General features: G+C 36.4%; 1 pseudogene; it reads right to left on the reverse strand.

Moving 5' to 3' along the window:
• Positions 1-1,008: 1,008 nt before the first annotated feature.
• Positions 1,009-1,925, reverse strand: LOC101392322 (serum response factor-binding protein 1 pseudogene; annotated as a pseudogene).
• Positions 1,926-18,127: the final 16,202 nt, after the last annotated feature.

Here is an 18,127-nt window from a genome sequence, read left to right on the forward strand (position 1 = left end):
AACTGAAGCTGGTGGACTTGATATAAACTTAAGAGAGATTCATGTCTGTTGCTAATGTAAGCCACTCAGACAGGTACCCGAATACCCGATGACATCATCAGAGACATTTAAGCTGCAAAAGATGCTTTGGCACTGACATCTAGAAATCTTCTTGACTGGCTGTCCCCTGGACTCAGAAACTGGTTTATAATTTGCTCCCACCATTAACTTTGTTTTTCTTTTTGTCTTATTAATTACCTGCTTGCTTGCTTCCACAATGTAGGCCTAAATTTGGGAGCCCACCTGCATCACTGTCTTACTAAGGGACTGGTTCAATAAGATGGAACAACAGGACATCCCTCAAGATTGAGGAGCTAAACAGCAAAGGGGGGGAATTGATGCCGGCTCAAGATAAGGTAGACATAAGGGAAGCCATATTGTAGAAAAGAAAAACTCTATTTGTAACTTTGAATGACCTCTGACAAACTAACCCAGCTGGATATGCACCCTCCAGGAGATCTAACTGCTCTGTAGATTTTATGACCCCTGCTTGTGCATGTACCTCCCAGCTGCAATAAGATGATAACTTTGTCTTTTTTGAGTTCCTTAGAAATGTGATGACCCCCAAACAGAGAATCTATGCTGATAGCCATCATCAGTGAAAACTGAAAGATCTGGTGTGGCACTCCCAGTCTGTAACACCCAGTCAACATTCCTAACCCCCTCCCCAATAACCCAGTGGCCTATATAACTGATGTAAGATTTCATGCCCCCTTAAGACGATTCTTTTGGACATGAGTCAGCCATCTTCCCTCTTGCTAGCAAGCTGTAATAAAAAAAGTCTTTTTTATCCTACCACCTTGCCTCTTGACTATTGGCATGTCTTGCAGTAAGCAGAAGGCCCCACGTTGGGTAGTAACAACCCCTCCAAAGAGACTTAGTCACATACATGTTTAAATAATAGGCTAGTTAAAAAAAAAAAAGAATGAAAAATAATTTTTAGATGGAAATGTTCACAGAGTTCATTATTCAATCATTAAATGTAAATTTTTCCTCTAAAACAACAATTTTAGATTGCTATTCTTTTCACCTCTTGCTTGCTTCCCATGAAGGATGAAGGGGCACCTGAAACTGCTGTTTTGTATTTTTAAAGAAACTGATTCTTGATCCGAGGTTCATTTTGCCAAAAATGTGTAGTTTTGCTTTTCAGAGCCTGTTGTTCACCATAATTTCTTACAGAGCTTTTAGATCCAGATGAAAACTGGAAAAGCACTGATTCAAATTTCCTGGCTTCTGTACTTGACTTGTTTTTGTCATTTCTTATATCCTGATAGGTTTCAAGTATATCTTTTTTGGATTAACACTTTTAGGGGTTTTTTTGTTCCTTAACTGAAGAAAGGCAACTACTTTCCTTCTTTCATAATGAAGAATGACTTTCCCAGGGAAGAAGTCATCACCACTGTCACTATCCTTAGACATGGAAGACTGTTCATAAAACCTTTCTTATTCACGTAATTCTTTCCCATCACTCTTACCACCAAGAGGGCTATTGGACTCTTGGTGTGTTGTTTTTTTTTTTGGTTTGACTTGATGTTTTCATTTTGAGGTCAGCAGGTGACTTCTGGGGCTCAGGGGAAACTACCAATTCCTTTTCTGAAGGCTTTGATGAAGAATTTGGTATGTTCACTACTTTGGGTCTGTGTTCCATCTTGGCTATTTTTTTCGTTTGAATTATTTATTGGTTTCTTTGCCAATATTTTGGCTTCTTTCCCTTTTTGTTCACTAATGATAGATACTTCATGCTGTAACTTACTTGCATTGTCATTTGAACACAAAGTGTCCTTGGAATGATTTTCTTCTGAAGCATTCTTTAATGACTTAACTTCAGCAACATTTTGGCTTGCATCTTCTAAAACTTTGATAGCAGCTTTTAGCATTCTTTTCATTTTTGAAAAAAATCATTAAATCCTGATGAAGACAGCAGAACTTTGATTCTGTGATTCACAGATGTTTTAGACAGATACTAAGTTGAAGATATCAATTTCACTCCCTTTATTTAACAGAGGAACAAAGTAAATTACCTTCAGAGTCAAAGAGATGATTATTGTTAGAATAGGAGGAGATTCCAAATCTCTTAATTTCCAATGCTCTTTCCACTGCATCATACTGCTTCTTAAGGACTTCTATGTATTAACTCTAGGTATGCATGGAGTAATAATTTAACTAGAAAAAAAAAAGAAGAAAAGAAAAAGGAAAGATTTTTACCTTACTGCTTTCCCTCTGCTACGATTTCTTAATTTTCCTAAAATTTCTAACATGCCTAACAGTTCTAGCTCAAACTCTTTACTCTCCTCTCTTTGCAAGCTCTTCTGAAAATTCTCATTTACTTCATTCCTTTGGCTGTCAGCTGTCACCTCCCACCTCCACGAACATAAGTCTCAAGTTTACATCTCTAGCACCTTTATAGCTTAGTCCCTCTTTAAATTCCAATTTAGGTGAGCAAGTACCATCTCAGATGCAATGTGCAAAACAAAACAATATATAAACTGTCAAAGAAAACATTCAAGGCGGGACATTAGTAAGGAAAACTTTGTTAAGGGAGACTACTGCAATAGAGAGAGTGCTCCAACCATCCAATCTATAAGTGTCTTAAAGGTCAGACAGAAAAGGCTTTTTAGGGAGGAATAAACAAGACTAGAAGGAACCAGATGTGGGGGAGTAGGATGAGCAGGTGGCATGCTCAGACAGTTGAGAAGGAACTGGTTTGCTTTGCGGTCCAAATTCTTGGGTGGGCCCTTGAAGGAAGAGCTGTTCCACCTTCCAGTTCTTGCATAGCCTCAGAGACGAGTCAAAGTTCAGAGGGGAGGAGAAAAGTCTAACTAAATTTTATTTAAGTCACATCACAGGGCATTTTCTTCAGATTGGTCAGTGAAAACAAACAGTGCAGTTAGTCATTTATTAAACAGAGAATGGGGATTTACAGCATCTGTGTCTGTCCTTGTCATAGGCAATCCAGAGGATCATTGCAAGAGTTATCTAAGTCATACGGAGAAGGGTGGCTCTTTGCATCAAGCTGTTTCCTGGAACAAATAAGGTAGGAGGATTTCTTAATCATTGCTGTTTTCCAGGAGTACAGGGATCAGGTAAAGTTCAACATTGCCAAAACAAATACAGCCTTCTATTTTACCTTGTGAAATACTATTTTACCTCATGAAAATGTTTCATCTTTTCAGCTTCTCCATTCTCATCAATAATATTACTAAGAGCTTAGGAGCTCTGTAACTAGCACCCACTTGGAGGATCTTTGGAGTGATTGCCCTTGATCAAATAGCACCTCAAACTGATGCAGGTAAGGTACCACACATGCTTGGGATAAATGTCTGGCATTTCCTCCCTCTCCGTCTCCTCCTTGCCAATCGTTATTACGTCTATAATAACCCTCAATTTTGGAGGGCTATTATAAAAATCACCAGGTTAAATCTAAAATACTTTTCTATCATCAGATATCTCACTACCATGTACCATTCAGCAACCTCATACTGCTCTCTACTTGCTTTTTTTCTGGCCCAACTTCCTTACTTTCCTAAAATCCCTTTCACTATACCTTCTGGAATGCTCCATCGCCACCAACTCCCTATGTATCCCCAACTTCTCAGTGTGTTTCCTGTCCATCACCTTGATGATGCTGCCTCCCCTGTGGTCTCTCAAGTGGAGTTTGCTTTTTCTCTCCTACCCAATGCCCCTTCAGTTTGAATCGTTCGGAGGGAGGGGAATGAAAGAACTCTGTTGGTATATTTTTATGTTATATTCATAAATTAACTTATGGATAACTGACATCTTTTTGATGTTAAATCTACATATCCAAAAATATTGAAAGCGTTTTCATTTTTTTAAATCTCCTTCTGGCTTCTTGAGAAACATTTTAATTTTCCTCATATAGCTTTTATATATTTCTTGTTAAGTATATTCAAAGTATTTTATTTTACTTTGCTGTTTATGTAGTATACTCTTCAATATATTTTCTACCTAGATGCTTTATATGTGAAGATTATTAATTTGTATGTTAATTTTGTTCAGTTTAATCCACAATTCTTGTTTCACTAATATATGTATCTTGTCTAATTGTATTAGCTAATATTTTGAATAAAATGTTAAATAGTAATCGTGAAAGTAGACATTTTTGTATTTTTCCTGATTATAGAGGGAATGTCCCCAGTTTTCCTCCACTAAGTTGTTATATTTTAAGTCAAGATAAACATTTTATCATGTGAAGGAAATACTCATCTGTTTTAATTTTATTTAATCATTTGAACATCAAGAACAGATGTTAAATTTTGTGATATGATTTTTCAGCACCTATGCAGATTTGTCATATGGGGTTTATCTTTGGGCAAAATATGGTAAATTTTACTACTACACTTCTTAATATTGAATAATACTTGGTGTTCTTGAAATAAATCCATCTGGTGATGACGTATTGTCTTTGCTATGGGAGAGTTACTTTACCTTTTCTCTTAGTTCACATATTTGTTCTTTAGCTGTATCCATTGTGCAACTCAACTTAGTTGTTGTTTTTATATTATTTTTCAGACTCAATATTTCCAGTCAATACTTTTAATGTCTTATTTTTCTTGACTCATGTTTCCAATATAATCCCCTATATTTCTTCTGCCTCGTCTAATAATTCTACTTTAAGTGGTTCAGATTGTCCATTTTATTGTCCTTCTTTTAGAGTGCTGCTGTGCTAAAACACCTTTTAATCTTTCTCTCTGAAATCACTTTGTCCTGAGGATAGTGGCTTTTTAGCCTAGTAATCTGAATCTGTGTAGAGAGACCAATGTCCAAGTCCTAGCCTCCAAGTTTAGAGAATGGAGATGAGTTTATTTCTCAGGGCAGAGAGCCCTGACACCTGTTTTTCCATGAGGTAATCACTATCCCTTGTTGTGCTGTGTTGTCATTCACTCCCCACCTCAGCTAGGGTGTCCTAGAATAGTTCTGATGTTACTCCACTACTCCTGGTCAGCCCAGTGCTGGACGGTGATTTTTTTCTACTTTAGGAAGCAAATGTTGAGGCACTAATCCACAAGAGTCAAACAGGAAAACCCAGGGCATACTTAAAAATCTCTCCCCCATCCATACTCACATATACAACACTTTGCCCTTTTCCACTCTTGGATGCTATTTTATTAACACTGTTACCCAGCCACCCTATATTTCTCACCCTTGATGCTTCTCGTTTTTTATAACAGTTTAAGGATGATGGGGATTGTGTGAGGAAGAATGTGGGTCTATCCTCATTTACAATATTTTGAAGAATCAGAAGTCACAATGCATTTCTATCAAGAATTTTTTTCTTGGGTGATTAGATTGATCCAAAGTAGTTAAGGACTGAAAAGTGATTGAGGTAACTTGGTGATATTCCTAGCACTTGAGCTTAAGCATCAATGCTATGTTTGAAGTAAAAGACTTTGACTTATTTTAGTTTAATATTTCACAAGGTTTGATAAGATACCAAGATCAGGACTGTCCAATCCCAGCATGCCTACCCATACTCAATAAGAGCCATAACTGAACTCAGGTGGCCCTCAAAGACTTGGTGCAATGACTACTTTTCCTAGAAACCTAAGGAAAAAGGATATAGTAGTTCCCCCTTATCTATGGTTTCACTTTCTGTAGTTTTAGTTACCCATGGTCAACCACGGTCTGAAAATATTAAATGGAAAATTCCAGAAATAAACAATTCATAAGTTTTAAATTGTGCACCTTTCTGAGTAGCATGATGAAATCTCCTGCCATCCCACTCCATCCTGCCCAGGAGGTAAATCATCCCTTTGTCCTAGGTATCCATGCTGTGTACACTACCCATCCTAGTCACATAGAGCCATCTTGGTTATCAGATCGAATGTTGCAGTATTACACTTCACATAACCCTTATTTTACCTAATAATGGCCTCCAAATGTAAGAGTTACGATGCTGGCACTTCTGATATGCCAGAGAGAAGCCATAAAGTGCTTCCTTTAAGGAAAAGGTGAAAGTTCTTGACTTAGTAAGGAAAGAAAAAAGATTGTATCCTGACGTTGCTAAGATCCACAGTAACTTGTATTACAGTATATTGTTATAATTGTTCGATTTTATTATTAGTTGTTAATCTCTTACTGTGCCTAATTTATAAATTAAATTTTATCATAGGTATATATGTTTGGGAAAAAACATATATAGGGTTCGGTACTATCCGCGGTTCTAGACATCCACTGGGGGTCTTGGAAGGTATCCCCTGCAGATGAGGGAAGACTACTGTACGAGATTAGTTCATATTACTACTGTTGCATCTGCTAAAATTCTCTGATGAAATACTTTTCCTCCCCAAACAGAAGGATCCAGTTTCCTTGGTAACTCATAGGCTTTTAGAATACCACCTTCCCACTTTTTCTACTTTCATAGTTGTTCTGCCTTCCCTGGAATGTTGAGAATCTCTAATCCTATAGACTTCTATTTGACTAGGGACTGTCTGCTTCCTTCTTCCTCCTATCAATGAAGGAGCATTAAAACTTATTTAATCCATAATTTATAAATCTATATCTCAGTAGGTTCTTTCATTTAAGGAGGAAATTTCCTATTTCTAGTTCCACCTCTATAATTAGCTAATTTATAATCAGACTAGTAGATAGCTTATTGAGAATCTGTTTCCCTGAGCTGGATTTTGATAGCTGGACATTACCAACAAATCTCAGCTGGCACCATATTCTGGCTAACTCAGATTCTGCTCTGTCTACTGAAATTTAAATTTCCTGTACTGGGGTTCTTCCTACCCACTGGTAGTGGGATGTAAGATGGAAGGATATATTCTCTCCTTCCAATTTAGAGTAGATCTCTTAAGATAAAGCTTCTGTCCAAGAAAATCATCCCAGTCATTCAAATCCCTCTCTCACCCTCTTCCACTAGCAACATTTTCCAGGTCAAACAGAAACACAAAGAATAATAACTCATCAATAGTAATTCACAGGTGAGTTTGCCTGCTTCACTTGGACCTCTTGATGTGCCTGTCTCTTCTGGTTCCACACTTGTGTGTTCTCATTCCTCTTCCTTTCAGTGGTTGTCTTGGTTGCACATTGTAATACCCCACTCTCCCTGGCCTCACCTCCATCAAGACTCCTATTTAATTGGTCTGGAACATGACCTGGGCATTGCAATTTTTAAAAGTCCCCCAGATGATTCCAATATGTATTCAGGGTGGCTAGTGCCTCATTTAGGTTTTTTCTTCCAATCTGCATCTAATCCCTCTTGTGAGACCAGATGTGGGTTCTTTCCCAGAGATCAGGACTGGCTACATAAATTGTGGCACACTGTGCAAAATGAAAATACAGAGCCCCCTGTTTAAAAATTGTTAAGAATTTCAAGACTGTGACGGCAGAGTATTAAATCAAGCAGGGGTCCTGTGCACAGGTGTCATGCGTGTGAAGCTAGCCCTGCCTGAGATCCAATGGTAATAGTTAAGGGTTTTTCCTCTTGTGGGTTACTTTTTTCTGCCATATTTTTCTGTTTCTCTACTCAGTCTCATTAGTGCTCTCACCTATTCTTAAGATTGCATTATCCTGCACCCACACTCTACCCATGCTTTGGTGGTAAAGGTAGTATTAAAAGCAACCTGAGTCATGGTAGAATCTTCTTTCTCTTTCCTTGGCCACCCCCCTTTTTTTTTTTTTTAATTTTTTGTTTATTGCCGTAACATTGGTTTACAACATTGTAAAAATTTCAGGTGTACATCACTACACCTCCACTTCTGCACAGATTACATCATGTTCACCACCAAAACACCAACTACAACCCATCACCACACACATGTACCGAACCATCCCCTTCACCCCCCTCCCTTCCTCCCTCCCCCCAGCAACCACCAATCCAATCTCTGTCCCTATGTGTTTGTTTATTGTTGTTATTATCTACTACTTAATGAAGGAAATCATACGGTATTTGACCTTCTCCCTCTGACTTATTTCACTTTGCATTATACCCTCAATGTCCATCCATGTTGTCACACATGGCTGGATTTCATCGTTTCTTATGGCTGAGTAGTATTCCATTGTGTATATATACCACAGCTTGTTTATCCATTGGTCCCTTGATGGGCACTTAGGTTGCTTCCAAGTCTTGGCTATTGTGAATAACGCTGCAATGAACACAGGGGTGTATGTACCTTTACAAATTGGTGTTTTCAAGTTCTTTGGATAAATACCCAACAGTGGAATAGCTGGATCATACGGTAGTTCTATCCTTGATTTTTTGAGGAATCTCCATACAGTTTTCCATAGTGGCTGCACCAGTTTGCACTCGCACCAGCAGTGTATGAGAGTTCCCTTCTCTCACATCCTCTCCAACACATGTTGTTTCCTGTCTTGTTAATTATAGCCATTCTGACAGGCATGAGGTGATATCTCATTGTAGTTTTGATTTGCATTTCCCTGATAGTTAATGATTTTGAACATCTTTTCATGTGTCTGTTGGCCATCTGTATATCTTCTTTGGAGAAATGTCTGTTCAGGTCTTTTGCCCATTTTTTAATTGGGTTGTTAGTTTTTTTGTTGTTGAGATGCATGAGTTCTTTATATATTTTGGAGATTAAGCCCTTATCAGATGTATGGTTTGCAAATATCTTCTCCCAATTGTTAGGTTGTCTTTTCGTTTTGTTGATGGTTTCCTTTGCTGTGCAGAAGCTTTTTAGTTTGATGCAGTCCCATTTGTTTATTTTTTCTATTGTTTCTCTTGCCCGGTCAGACATTGGCCACACCTTTTTGAAGTGGCATTGTCTTCTTCTCCTTATTTACTTGTTGCTGGGAAATTTTAGGGATTATTTTTGAAAAGTATATTTTAAATTTTATTTTGATAGGTTTTAGGAAAAGAAGATACTTAGATATAGCTTTACCCCAGCATTTTTACCCAGAAGACATTTTGCAATTTTGGTTTTCTCTATTTTATTGTAACTTGTTATATTTAAGCAATGAAATCATTATTTTTCAAATGAAAATTAACCGGGACAAAGAGAGTGAGAAAATGATCCTAAAGCCAACCTTATACAAGTAACGAGTATTCTTAAAATAAATCTCCCATCTTGCGGTAAAGAAAAATGAATTATAATGTAAGTACTAGATACTTAACAAATATATATAACTCTGTGTGACTTTCTGGACTTATTTTCTTCCTGCCACTCCTGCCCATTTCAATTATAGCTCCTTCTCCCTCCCAACACTTCCAAAAACTTTAAGAAGGGACAACATAAGATTCCTGTCTGGAAAGAGATTTAAGAATCATAGAAACATAGTCCATAATAATCATCACATCCTTCAAGATGAAAGCATTTTTGACTCTTGGGCCAGGATTGCAACCAAATTTCAGGACCCAGCATTCCCTTTCCCTCAGAAAGATGGAGCTGTCAGCACCTCTGACAGGAGCCTGCATCTAATACTCAGCTGACCTTGTAACATGCAGTGGATTTACAACACACAGTGAGTGGGGAAGGAGCCAACACCACTATGATATAGTGCTAGGTCAAATAAAGTGGGAGAAATGCTGCTCAGTCAGGATCTCAGGAAGATTTTCATCCTTGCTAGACGGAAGTTGAAGTTTATGTGACAAGCACATGTGAAATCTGCTCTGGAAATTCAGCTGCCAAGGCTCAACAAGAACACACTGAAAAAGCAAAATAAAGGCCCACCAATTCTTCAAAGTTAAGCTTGAGTCCAAAAGCTTAAGTGAAGTTTTCTCCAATGATATCAATGCTATTCTTTGCTTTTCTGAATTTTTCTCCCTGTTATTGATCCCACAATTTAAAATAGTATATATTTTACTGTACTTTGTTCTGTTGATAAGACACTCATTTTATACTTTAGAAAATCAATACAAAATGCACATGAATGGTTTAATGTATGCATGTTTTGTCACACTAACTAGCATGCCTGATCCTATGGGCAACACAACTGCACAAGCCCTGTGCAGTCATTTTGATCCTGATCATGCTGAACGCAATGCTGTGAACCTACTGTCGAGCAGTCAATAACACTAGGTATTGTTGGATATCCTGGAGGCAGAAGTCCTTTGTCAATTCTGAAGGAAGCATTATTTTAAGTAAATATAATCCTCGTGAATTTAGAATAAACTTAATGGAGCTAACTTTTTTTATTTTTGTTTACCGGATTTGAAAGTTTACGCAAAAAGGGTGAAAAGTAGAGAGAAAGAAAGAAATAGAAATTAGAAACACAGAAAAGTATGATATTGTGTGAGGTAAATGGAAACATCTTTAGCTTCTGTACCAAGAATGCGTGGTCCAAATCTCAGAGGCTATTTTTTCTCCTAAGATGGTGACATATGTTTTACGTGTATATCCAAACACAGTCCCATGGAACAAAGTTTCCTTGTAAAAAGAGGGCAGATCTTGGGATGGGAATTTAATATGAACTAACAAACTGTACAATAAAAATACTTTTACCAAATGCCACAAATCTACTTTGCAGTAAGAGGTTATTCCTAAGGTAAAAGTCAAAACCAGGAGATAATCCAATTCTGTCCCTAATTTTAGCACAATGACAACTTCAGTGGCCTGAGCTCTAATTTTTAAAAAAGAAAATACACCAATTTGGGCAAAGAAACTATGAATAAATTCTAGAGTTTTTTCTTCTATCATAATTTGTGTATTTTTTGAATCAGCTCTACCTCTTTCACAGTTTTCAGTATAACATGAACATCCCTAGTTAACTTTTCTTACTTTTGTAAATTTATGCAAGCCATAACTCTCTTTCCCCTTAATTCATTCCAAGGACTCTGGCTTCCAATTATCCCCAGAAGCAAGCATATATTAACTATTACTTTTCCATTGAAATTTACCTTGTGTCATCTCTCATCTCTTTAACTTAATTCTCAAGCACAGCCCAACAAATCCAGTTCGCCTCCTCTATCTATCCCACATGCAAGAAAAAGCCTTACCATTACTTGCTCTGCTTTATGTAACAACTACTGTTTATTTATAATTCATGTTAACCTCTGGAAAGTTATCCCAAACAATTCCTTCACATTTTACCAATTTTGTTGAATATTCATAGTAGTATTCGGTTTTAGCTGTCCTGATACTTCTATAGGACAGAAATAGAGTATTAAGAGCAAAGAATGCCAGAGCTATGCAAACAATGGTAGAGTAACAAATGAAGGACTATGACCATCTGCAATTAAAAAAAAAAAATCATAATCTGTGGTTGTACAATAGAATTGAGATGGGTCAAGGATTCTTAGCATATAGATCAAGGGAAAACAGGTTCCCTCAGCCATTGATCTACTTAAGGTATACATCCTCAGGAGAGATGACTATCTATGACTAAGCTCAGAATACCTCTATACACTCAGAGTTTATGTTCCTAGGGTCTTCCAGGAAGCAAAGTGTACCAAATTCTAAGTTCTAGTATGACCCTTTGATTCACTCCTGTAGTTACTGTAATCATTTTGTTTTGTTTTGTTTGAATGATTCTCTATTCACCTGACTCATCTCCTCTATTATATTAATAGATCCTTGGGAACCAGGAGCATATTTCAAAAACACAATATGCATTTACATACTTTAGAAACTGTAAATGCAAATTTATTACCTAGTCTGTGCCTAGAAAATTTAAAAAATAATAATGGAAAAATTAAGATGTTTAATCAATCAATTGATCATTTTAGCTTTACAACAGTAAACAGTAATTGTCAATAATATCTTGCACTCAATGAAATGGACTGTATCAACTAAATTGACTGGTTACTTTGGTACTGTGGTGGGAAACTAAATTAAAAATAGTCTTAAAATGATATCAGAATAAAAAAATTTCTAAATTTGAATAAAGGTACATAGATCAAAGTATTTTACATGTATATAAAACAAGAATAAACAATAAAATAATGATTTCATGTTGAATATTTCCAGTGAAAAAGAAAATTATAATCATTTGGCTTCTAAGTTTTTATCATTACTTTCTTAGACTAAAATATGAAATGCTCATAAGTAAAATAATTTCTTAATAGTGATCAATTCTTAATATTAGATAAACTCATGTAAGCAGTATTAAATATATTCAAAATACCTTTTAGAATAATATGAATTAATAATACAAGACATTCTATAAAATTTAACATTTACAGACTAAAATTATCTTCTTCAATTAAAAAATATAATTCTTTTTTAAAATGTAAATTTTAAAAAATACCATTATTATGCAGACTTAAAGCTATTACCAAATATTATATTTTTATTAGCACTCTACTCACTTTGGGTACTAAATTGTAACAATTTGGATTCCTGACCTTTTAAATTGAGTTCAGAGTATAAACCCAAGACTCAAAATTCTAAGCTAAGAAGACATACAGACACTTAAAATGCATCTTATACACACCATTTTTGGAATCAACCAGTAATCTTATTTAAGAAAAAGAATGACTGCAGTAACTCATTCCAAAGAGATTACTTCATTATAGCAATAGAAAGTGATGTTTAGAAAATATTTGCTGTATTTGTTTTGATTTAAAATGTTCTTCTAGCACTTACCTGATCCTCCCCACTGAGTTTTCTTTAAGGCTACCTATATAATAATGTGTTCACTTACACTGGTTTACCAGAAGGCCAAAAAAAAAAAAAAAAAAAAGTAAGACTTTACAACATGTTTTATGACCAAAAGCTCTTAAGACTCTTTGAAACACTGCTCCAGGGAGGCATAACCATTTCTGTTTTTGTGGTAAAATGGAAGCATGTGCAAGGGAGCAAAGGCTTTCTCCCACACAGAGCAATGAAATCCATGGTCCTTATTTCCTTTTTCCAAGGTATTTCAACTCACTCCCCAAAATCCCTCCACTGGTTATCTGGAACACACAAAATAATTCTGTGAGTGTCCTAGGATCAATTCATCATTTCATTCTCTGCCAGGGTTAAGAGTTTGTTATTTAATTTAGAATGTTACTTTAAACATAAGTACAGCAAAGAACCTATTGAAGTTGTAACAAAAAGCAGCTTTTATGTTCATGGATGCTGTATTTGAGTGGTTTATACTTTATTTATCCTAACAATGGACAATAAACATGGGAATTAAATAAGAACCCTGTGCTTAAGTCCTAATCACAAAATGACAGAGTCACATTATTCTTGAACTAAAGCTAGATTAAATCAATGTAAGATTTGCTCAGGGATATTTAGGTTTTATTCCTATACACAGATAACTATAAAAAAATAAAACAAAATCTTTGTCATTGAAATTTTTGCAAGAGGGATAAAAAAGCCTTTATTATTATGAATCATGGACTCTGTGCCTCTTAAGAATTCTTTTCATAGGAAAAAAAATAAATTGTGGCATATTAGAAATACAATGATAAGATAGATTATTAGATGGACAATATCTAATAGCAAAGGGCTCACCAAGAAGAGGCTCAATAAATGTCTCTTTCCTTCCACCCTTTCTCTCCAAGGTATACAGTATGTAAATAGGAAGAAGAATAAAACCCAGAGAAGGAAATAGGAATATGAATTTGAGGAGGCATTTGAATAAAAATGGGAAATATGGAACGTCAATAGAAAGTTTGGCTATAGCTCTGTAATTAAATGTGGAAGATCAGGAGATTTGTCACATGGTGAGATATTTCTGAAGAAGCCATGGGTTGTATGGTAATGTATGTTAGATAACTGGGAGAATTTTATCTAAACTATATAGTATATTTATATCTAGTTAATTCTCACAATTTGAATATTTTAAGTCCAAAATATTCCGACTAAAATAGAATCAATACAAAATGATATTACTGAAACATGTTTCTTCTCCAGAGCTATAATTGCCTTACAGATATAAACTGTTAGTCATTCTCTCAACATACTGTCAGGGAAGAAATCAATGAAGAAAGAGAGGGCTGAGACTATGGTGAGTGAAAGAGGCTCCTAGGTCACAAAATTTAAGAAAGCGCCTAATTTCAGGGTCTTGCAAGTACAAGTCTCCTTGATTTGTGTGTGTGAGGTGCCTCACCCTAGTCCTACCCATGAAAGAAAGGTTTGGGGATAAAAGCTTGTTCCATATCTGGTGAAACCAAAAAAGTAACCAAAAGATTAAAAAATTAAATCATCTACTTTAATTCAGTGTATTTACATTAAAATGACACCTGCCAAATACCCATACTCCCATTTAATTGTAAGTTAAGATAACTTCTAGGAAATATGCTTGACCTGAGATTTTGATCCTAGACATTTTAACTTATCTAGTCTATTGACTTAAATAAATTAAAACTAGGTAAGCAAGATATAAGTGGAAATGCAAACTTTCCAATTCCATTAAAGTAGCTATGAAAGAAACTTACAATCACTAACCGGAAGTACCTGAATGCTGGCGCTGGGACTATAGTGTTCACACACTCACATGGTTTCAACTGCGTGAGTCTCTGCGACTGTCCCTAAATGTGGATGGACCTTCACTTTCTAAAAGCAAAGCCCAGGAATAAAACAGACCAGAACACTAATGGCAAATCTGTCAATATACTATTTGTAATATTTAGCAAAATCTCTTATATTCTCTGGGCATCAGCTTCTTTATCTCTAATTAAAGAGTTGAGCAAATAACCTCTTAGGTTTATTCTGACTTGAAATTTCTTTGAAATCTTGGCTATTCCATTTGATTTTGGTCACGTGACTGATTAAACCACTTTTCCTCAACCTCTCTGTCAGAGAAAACACTGTTTGTCCTATCCTTTTCCAAGATGTAACTGTGGGGGTCAGCTATGGGCCTTACAAAGGCACGACTATGATAATATCTCATAGTCCCAGCAATTTAATTCAAATATATATCATTTCTACAATAATCTTTAGAAAAGCAAACCATGGACACTCTAGTATTTCATTCTACTGCTTTATCAAACCTTTCTCCCCATGATAGAATTACTAAATAAAACACAGTTTGTACCAATTTTTGAATCACTGTATATTGTTTTCCTGCTCATCATTTATAATTTCCAAGTGGCCATTAATTGGAATAAACAGCAAGGATATTGCTAAGTGCATAGAGCAAAGTGCTATCTCTTTCAGAAAAGCTTTTCCAAACATATAGCCCAATTTTAAAAATAGTATAGTTTCAGCACCACTTAACCTCTGCCCCTATAGCTACAGTAAATTCTCCTTAAATTAGAAAGATGTCCTACTATAAAAAACAAATATCTAGTTTGCCAACTTTCCATGTTAGGCCACCTCCATTTTGTGGTTTTAGCTGAGTCACTGACCCATTAAGAAGCATTCATTACTGCCAATTAAACAGTCTTCATGTAGAAATGTCCATAAGCTTCATGGCCTTCAATAAAGTGTTAAATTTTTAGGACTTTTTAAGAGTTTATAAGAGAGCAAAATACTGGCAAAGTGAAGATGGTATATATACCTAGTAACATCTAACATTAAATGATCTTGTTGGATATAGAATGCTAAGGGATAAGATTAAGTATGAGACACATGAACTATTCCATAGTCATTAGTAATGAAGGTTCATTTGTGTCTAGATAATGGCTTGGACACTCAGCTCAATAAATGACACGCATTCTTTATGTCCCACTATCGTAGACAACCTATTTTATAGTTTTCAATAAAGCATGTAGAAGCATCTAACACAAAGATAGGCAAACTGTGGCCTGTGGGCTTAACCCAGCCCACTGCCTATTTTTGTATATAAAGTTTTATTGGAACATGCCCATTTGTTTACTATTGCCTATGGGTGCTTTCCTACTACAATGGCAGGGTTGAATAGTTACAACAGAAACCATATAACCTACAAAGTTGAAAATAGGTACTATGTGGTCCTTTAAAAAAAGTTTGCCAACCCTGATATAACACATTAATTCATGCTACTTTAGTTGTGGTCTATGTAAATTGCAAGAGTCATTTGAACTGTCATAGTTTTGTAGAGTCTCTCCTAAGCCAACAGAAATACTACATTTCTTTTCTATATTTTATGGATTATTTTGCCTTTTTTTTTTTAAATTTTATTTATTTATTGTTCCCCCAAAGCCCCAGTAGATAGTTGTGTGTCATAGTTGCACATCCTTCTAGTTGCTGTATGTGGGACGCGGCCTCAGCATGGCCGGAGAAGCGGCGCGTCGGTGCGCGCCCGGGATCCAAACCCAGGCCGCCAGCAGCGGAGCGCGAGCACTTAACCACTAAGCCACGGGGCCGGCCCCTATTTTGCTTTTAAAATTAGAATTCTGTGTATTTTAACTGCACATAGCATGATTATGAACTCAATAAAAAATCATTTAAATAAATAGCAGATATAGTATTTATTTGTTGCCAGGTATCCAGCTAAGTATACAGGGACAGATATATCCACCTAAACCACAAGAACTTGAATTTACGTTTATAGACCATGTTAAAGTACATTCATTTTCTCTTCACAATGCCAAGAGATTGACTAAATAAATCCCCTCTTAGGAGACTAAAGATGGTTAAGTAGGTTTCAAAGACATGCAAACATATGATGAAATTGTCTCATTAGATATTACATATTCTGTCTCTTAAATGTTTATCCATTTAACATCCTCTATTAGTGACATGAAATTGTGTGCTTTGAAGTACCTGTACACCTTCAGAGATGTTTCTCTTCATCAAACTACCCTCTCGGTAAAACTCCTGCTTCCCAAGTGTCGTTGAGTGACTTATGTGGGGAATGAACAATATTACCCTTAACTAGACCAGTGTTATCTCTGTTAGTGCATACCGAGGAAGCACTGCTTCAATAATGCTTTCTAAACCTAGTCCACCCAACTAGAAAGACTGAAAACAAATTCTAAATCTAGAAGAAGCACCAAAAAATTTTTTCTCTAGTAGGCTAGGGACTAGGCTGACACAAGTGAGGCATCTGCCTTGGCTGCAAAATTTAAGGGTATGCCAAAAAGTTTGGCAACCTAGGTAAATAAAGATTAATGCGAGGGGCCGGCACTGTGGTGCAAGCAGTTAAGCACACGCGCTCCGCTGCGGCAGCCCAGGGTTCACCGGTTCGAGTCCTGGGCGCTCACCGATGCACCACTTGGCAAGCCATGCTGTGGCGGCGTCCCATATAAAGTGGAGGAAGATGGGCACGGATGTTAGCCCAGGGCCAGTCTTCCTCAGCAAAAAAGAGGAGGATTGGCAGATGTTAGCTCAGGGCTGATCGTCCTCACAAAAAAAAAAAAAAAAAAAAAAGATTAATGCGATATTTTTCAAAACCAAAACTGATGTAAAAAATCATGGGAAACAAAATATCAAGATTTTCAATCAAGCCAGGATCAGTAACAGTGTCTTGCAGAGCTATATTAGACTCTGGGCCAAAAGAAAAATCAGTAATATCAGTCACGTTTTGAATTAATTTTAAGTTTTCGTTGTCCCTTTAAATTTTGCACCTGGAGGCAGGTGTGTCTCTTGCTTCATCCTAGTCCCACCCCTGTTTTTTACCCAGTTAACTAAAAGTTCTTCAAATGGTAATTAAATTGAAAGGCTCCTCTGTGAGTAGTTGACTTTCAACAGAGTGAGAGAACCTTCGGCAATTTACCAATAATAGCACCTATTGCTGATATTGATGATACCAATCCAAGACAGGTCATCCCCTCTTACTGTTTTTCCTTCCTTTCCTACTTCCTTCTTCTTTCTTTACATTACTTTGATATTTTTTTCCTTAAAACACAGATACACAAACCTGGTCTTGCCACTTATATTCAAAGATAACTAAAGGGTTGACCTCTGCTCTTCTACCTGGGTGCTTATTCCTATGATATCAGAGAATATACAAAAAAAATTGGATAATTGGCCTAAGGACAGTGAAATCCCAAGGGACACAAAGAATTGATTATTAAACATAGACCTCATTTCTTTATCCCTTTAGCTAACAAGCAGCAAAAGAATGTGGGAGTATTAATTGAAATGTCACCACTTATTGCATTACCCGCCACTTCCCAGGTCCTCTAGGACATGGCCCAGCTAATGTACAGAATATTGTGTGCCAGCCTTATCATAAAAGAAGGAAAAGACAAGCGACTTGTGGCAGTTTCTTTTTTAGAGTGTACTTGAGGGAATGAGGACCCACAGTTTGGCTAGAACAGCCATAACGTTCCCTTCGATTTGACCAAGCATTGGACAGCTTTCTTCCT

Source organism: Ceratotherium simum, chromosome 4 (genome assembly GCF_057802395.1).
Source record: "Ceratotherium simum simum isolate JZ-2026a chromosome 4, ASM5780239v1, whole genome shotgun sequence".
NCBI classification, from domain to species: domain Eukaryota; kingdom Metazoa; phylum Chordata; class Mammalia; order Perissodactyla; family Rhinocerotidae; genus Ceratotherium; species Ceratotherium simum.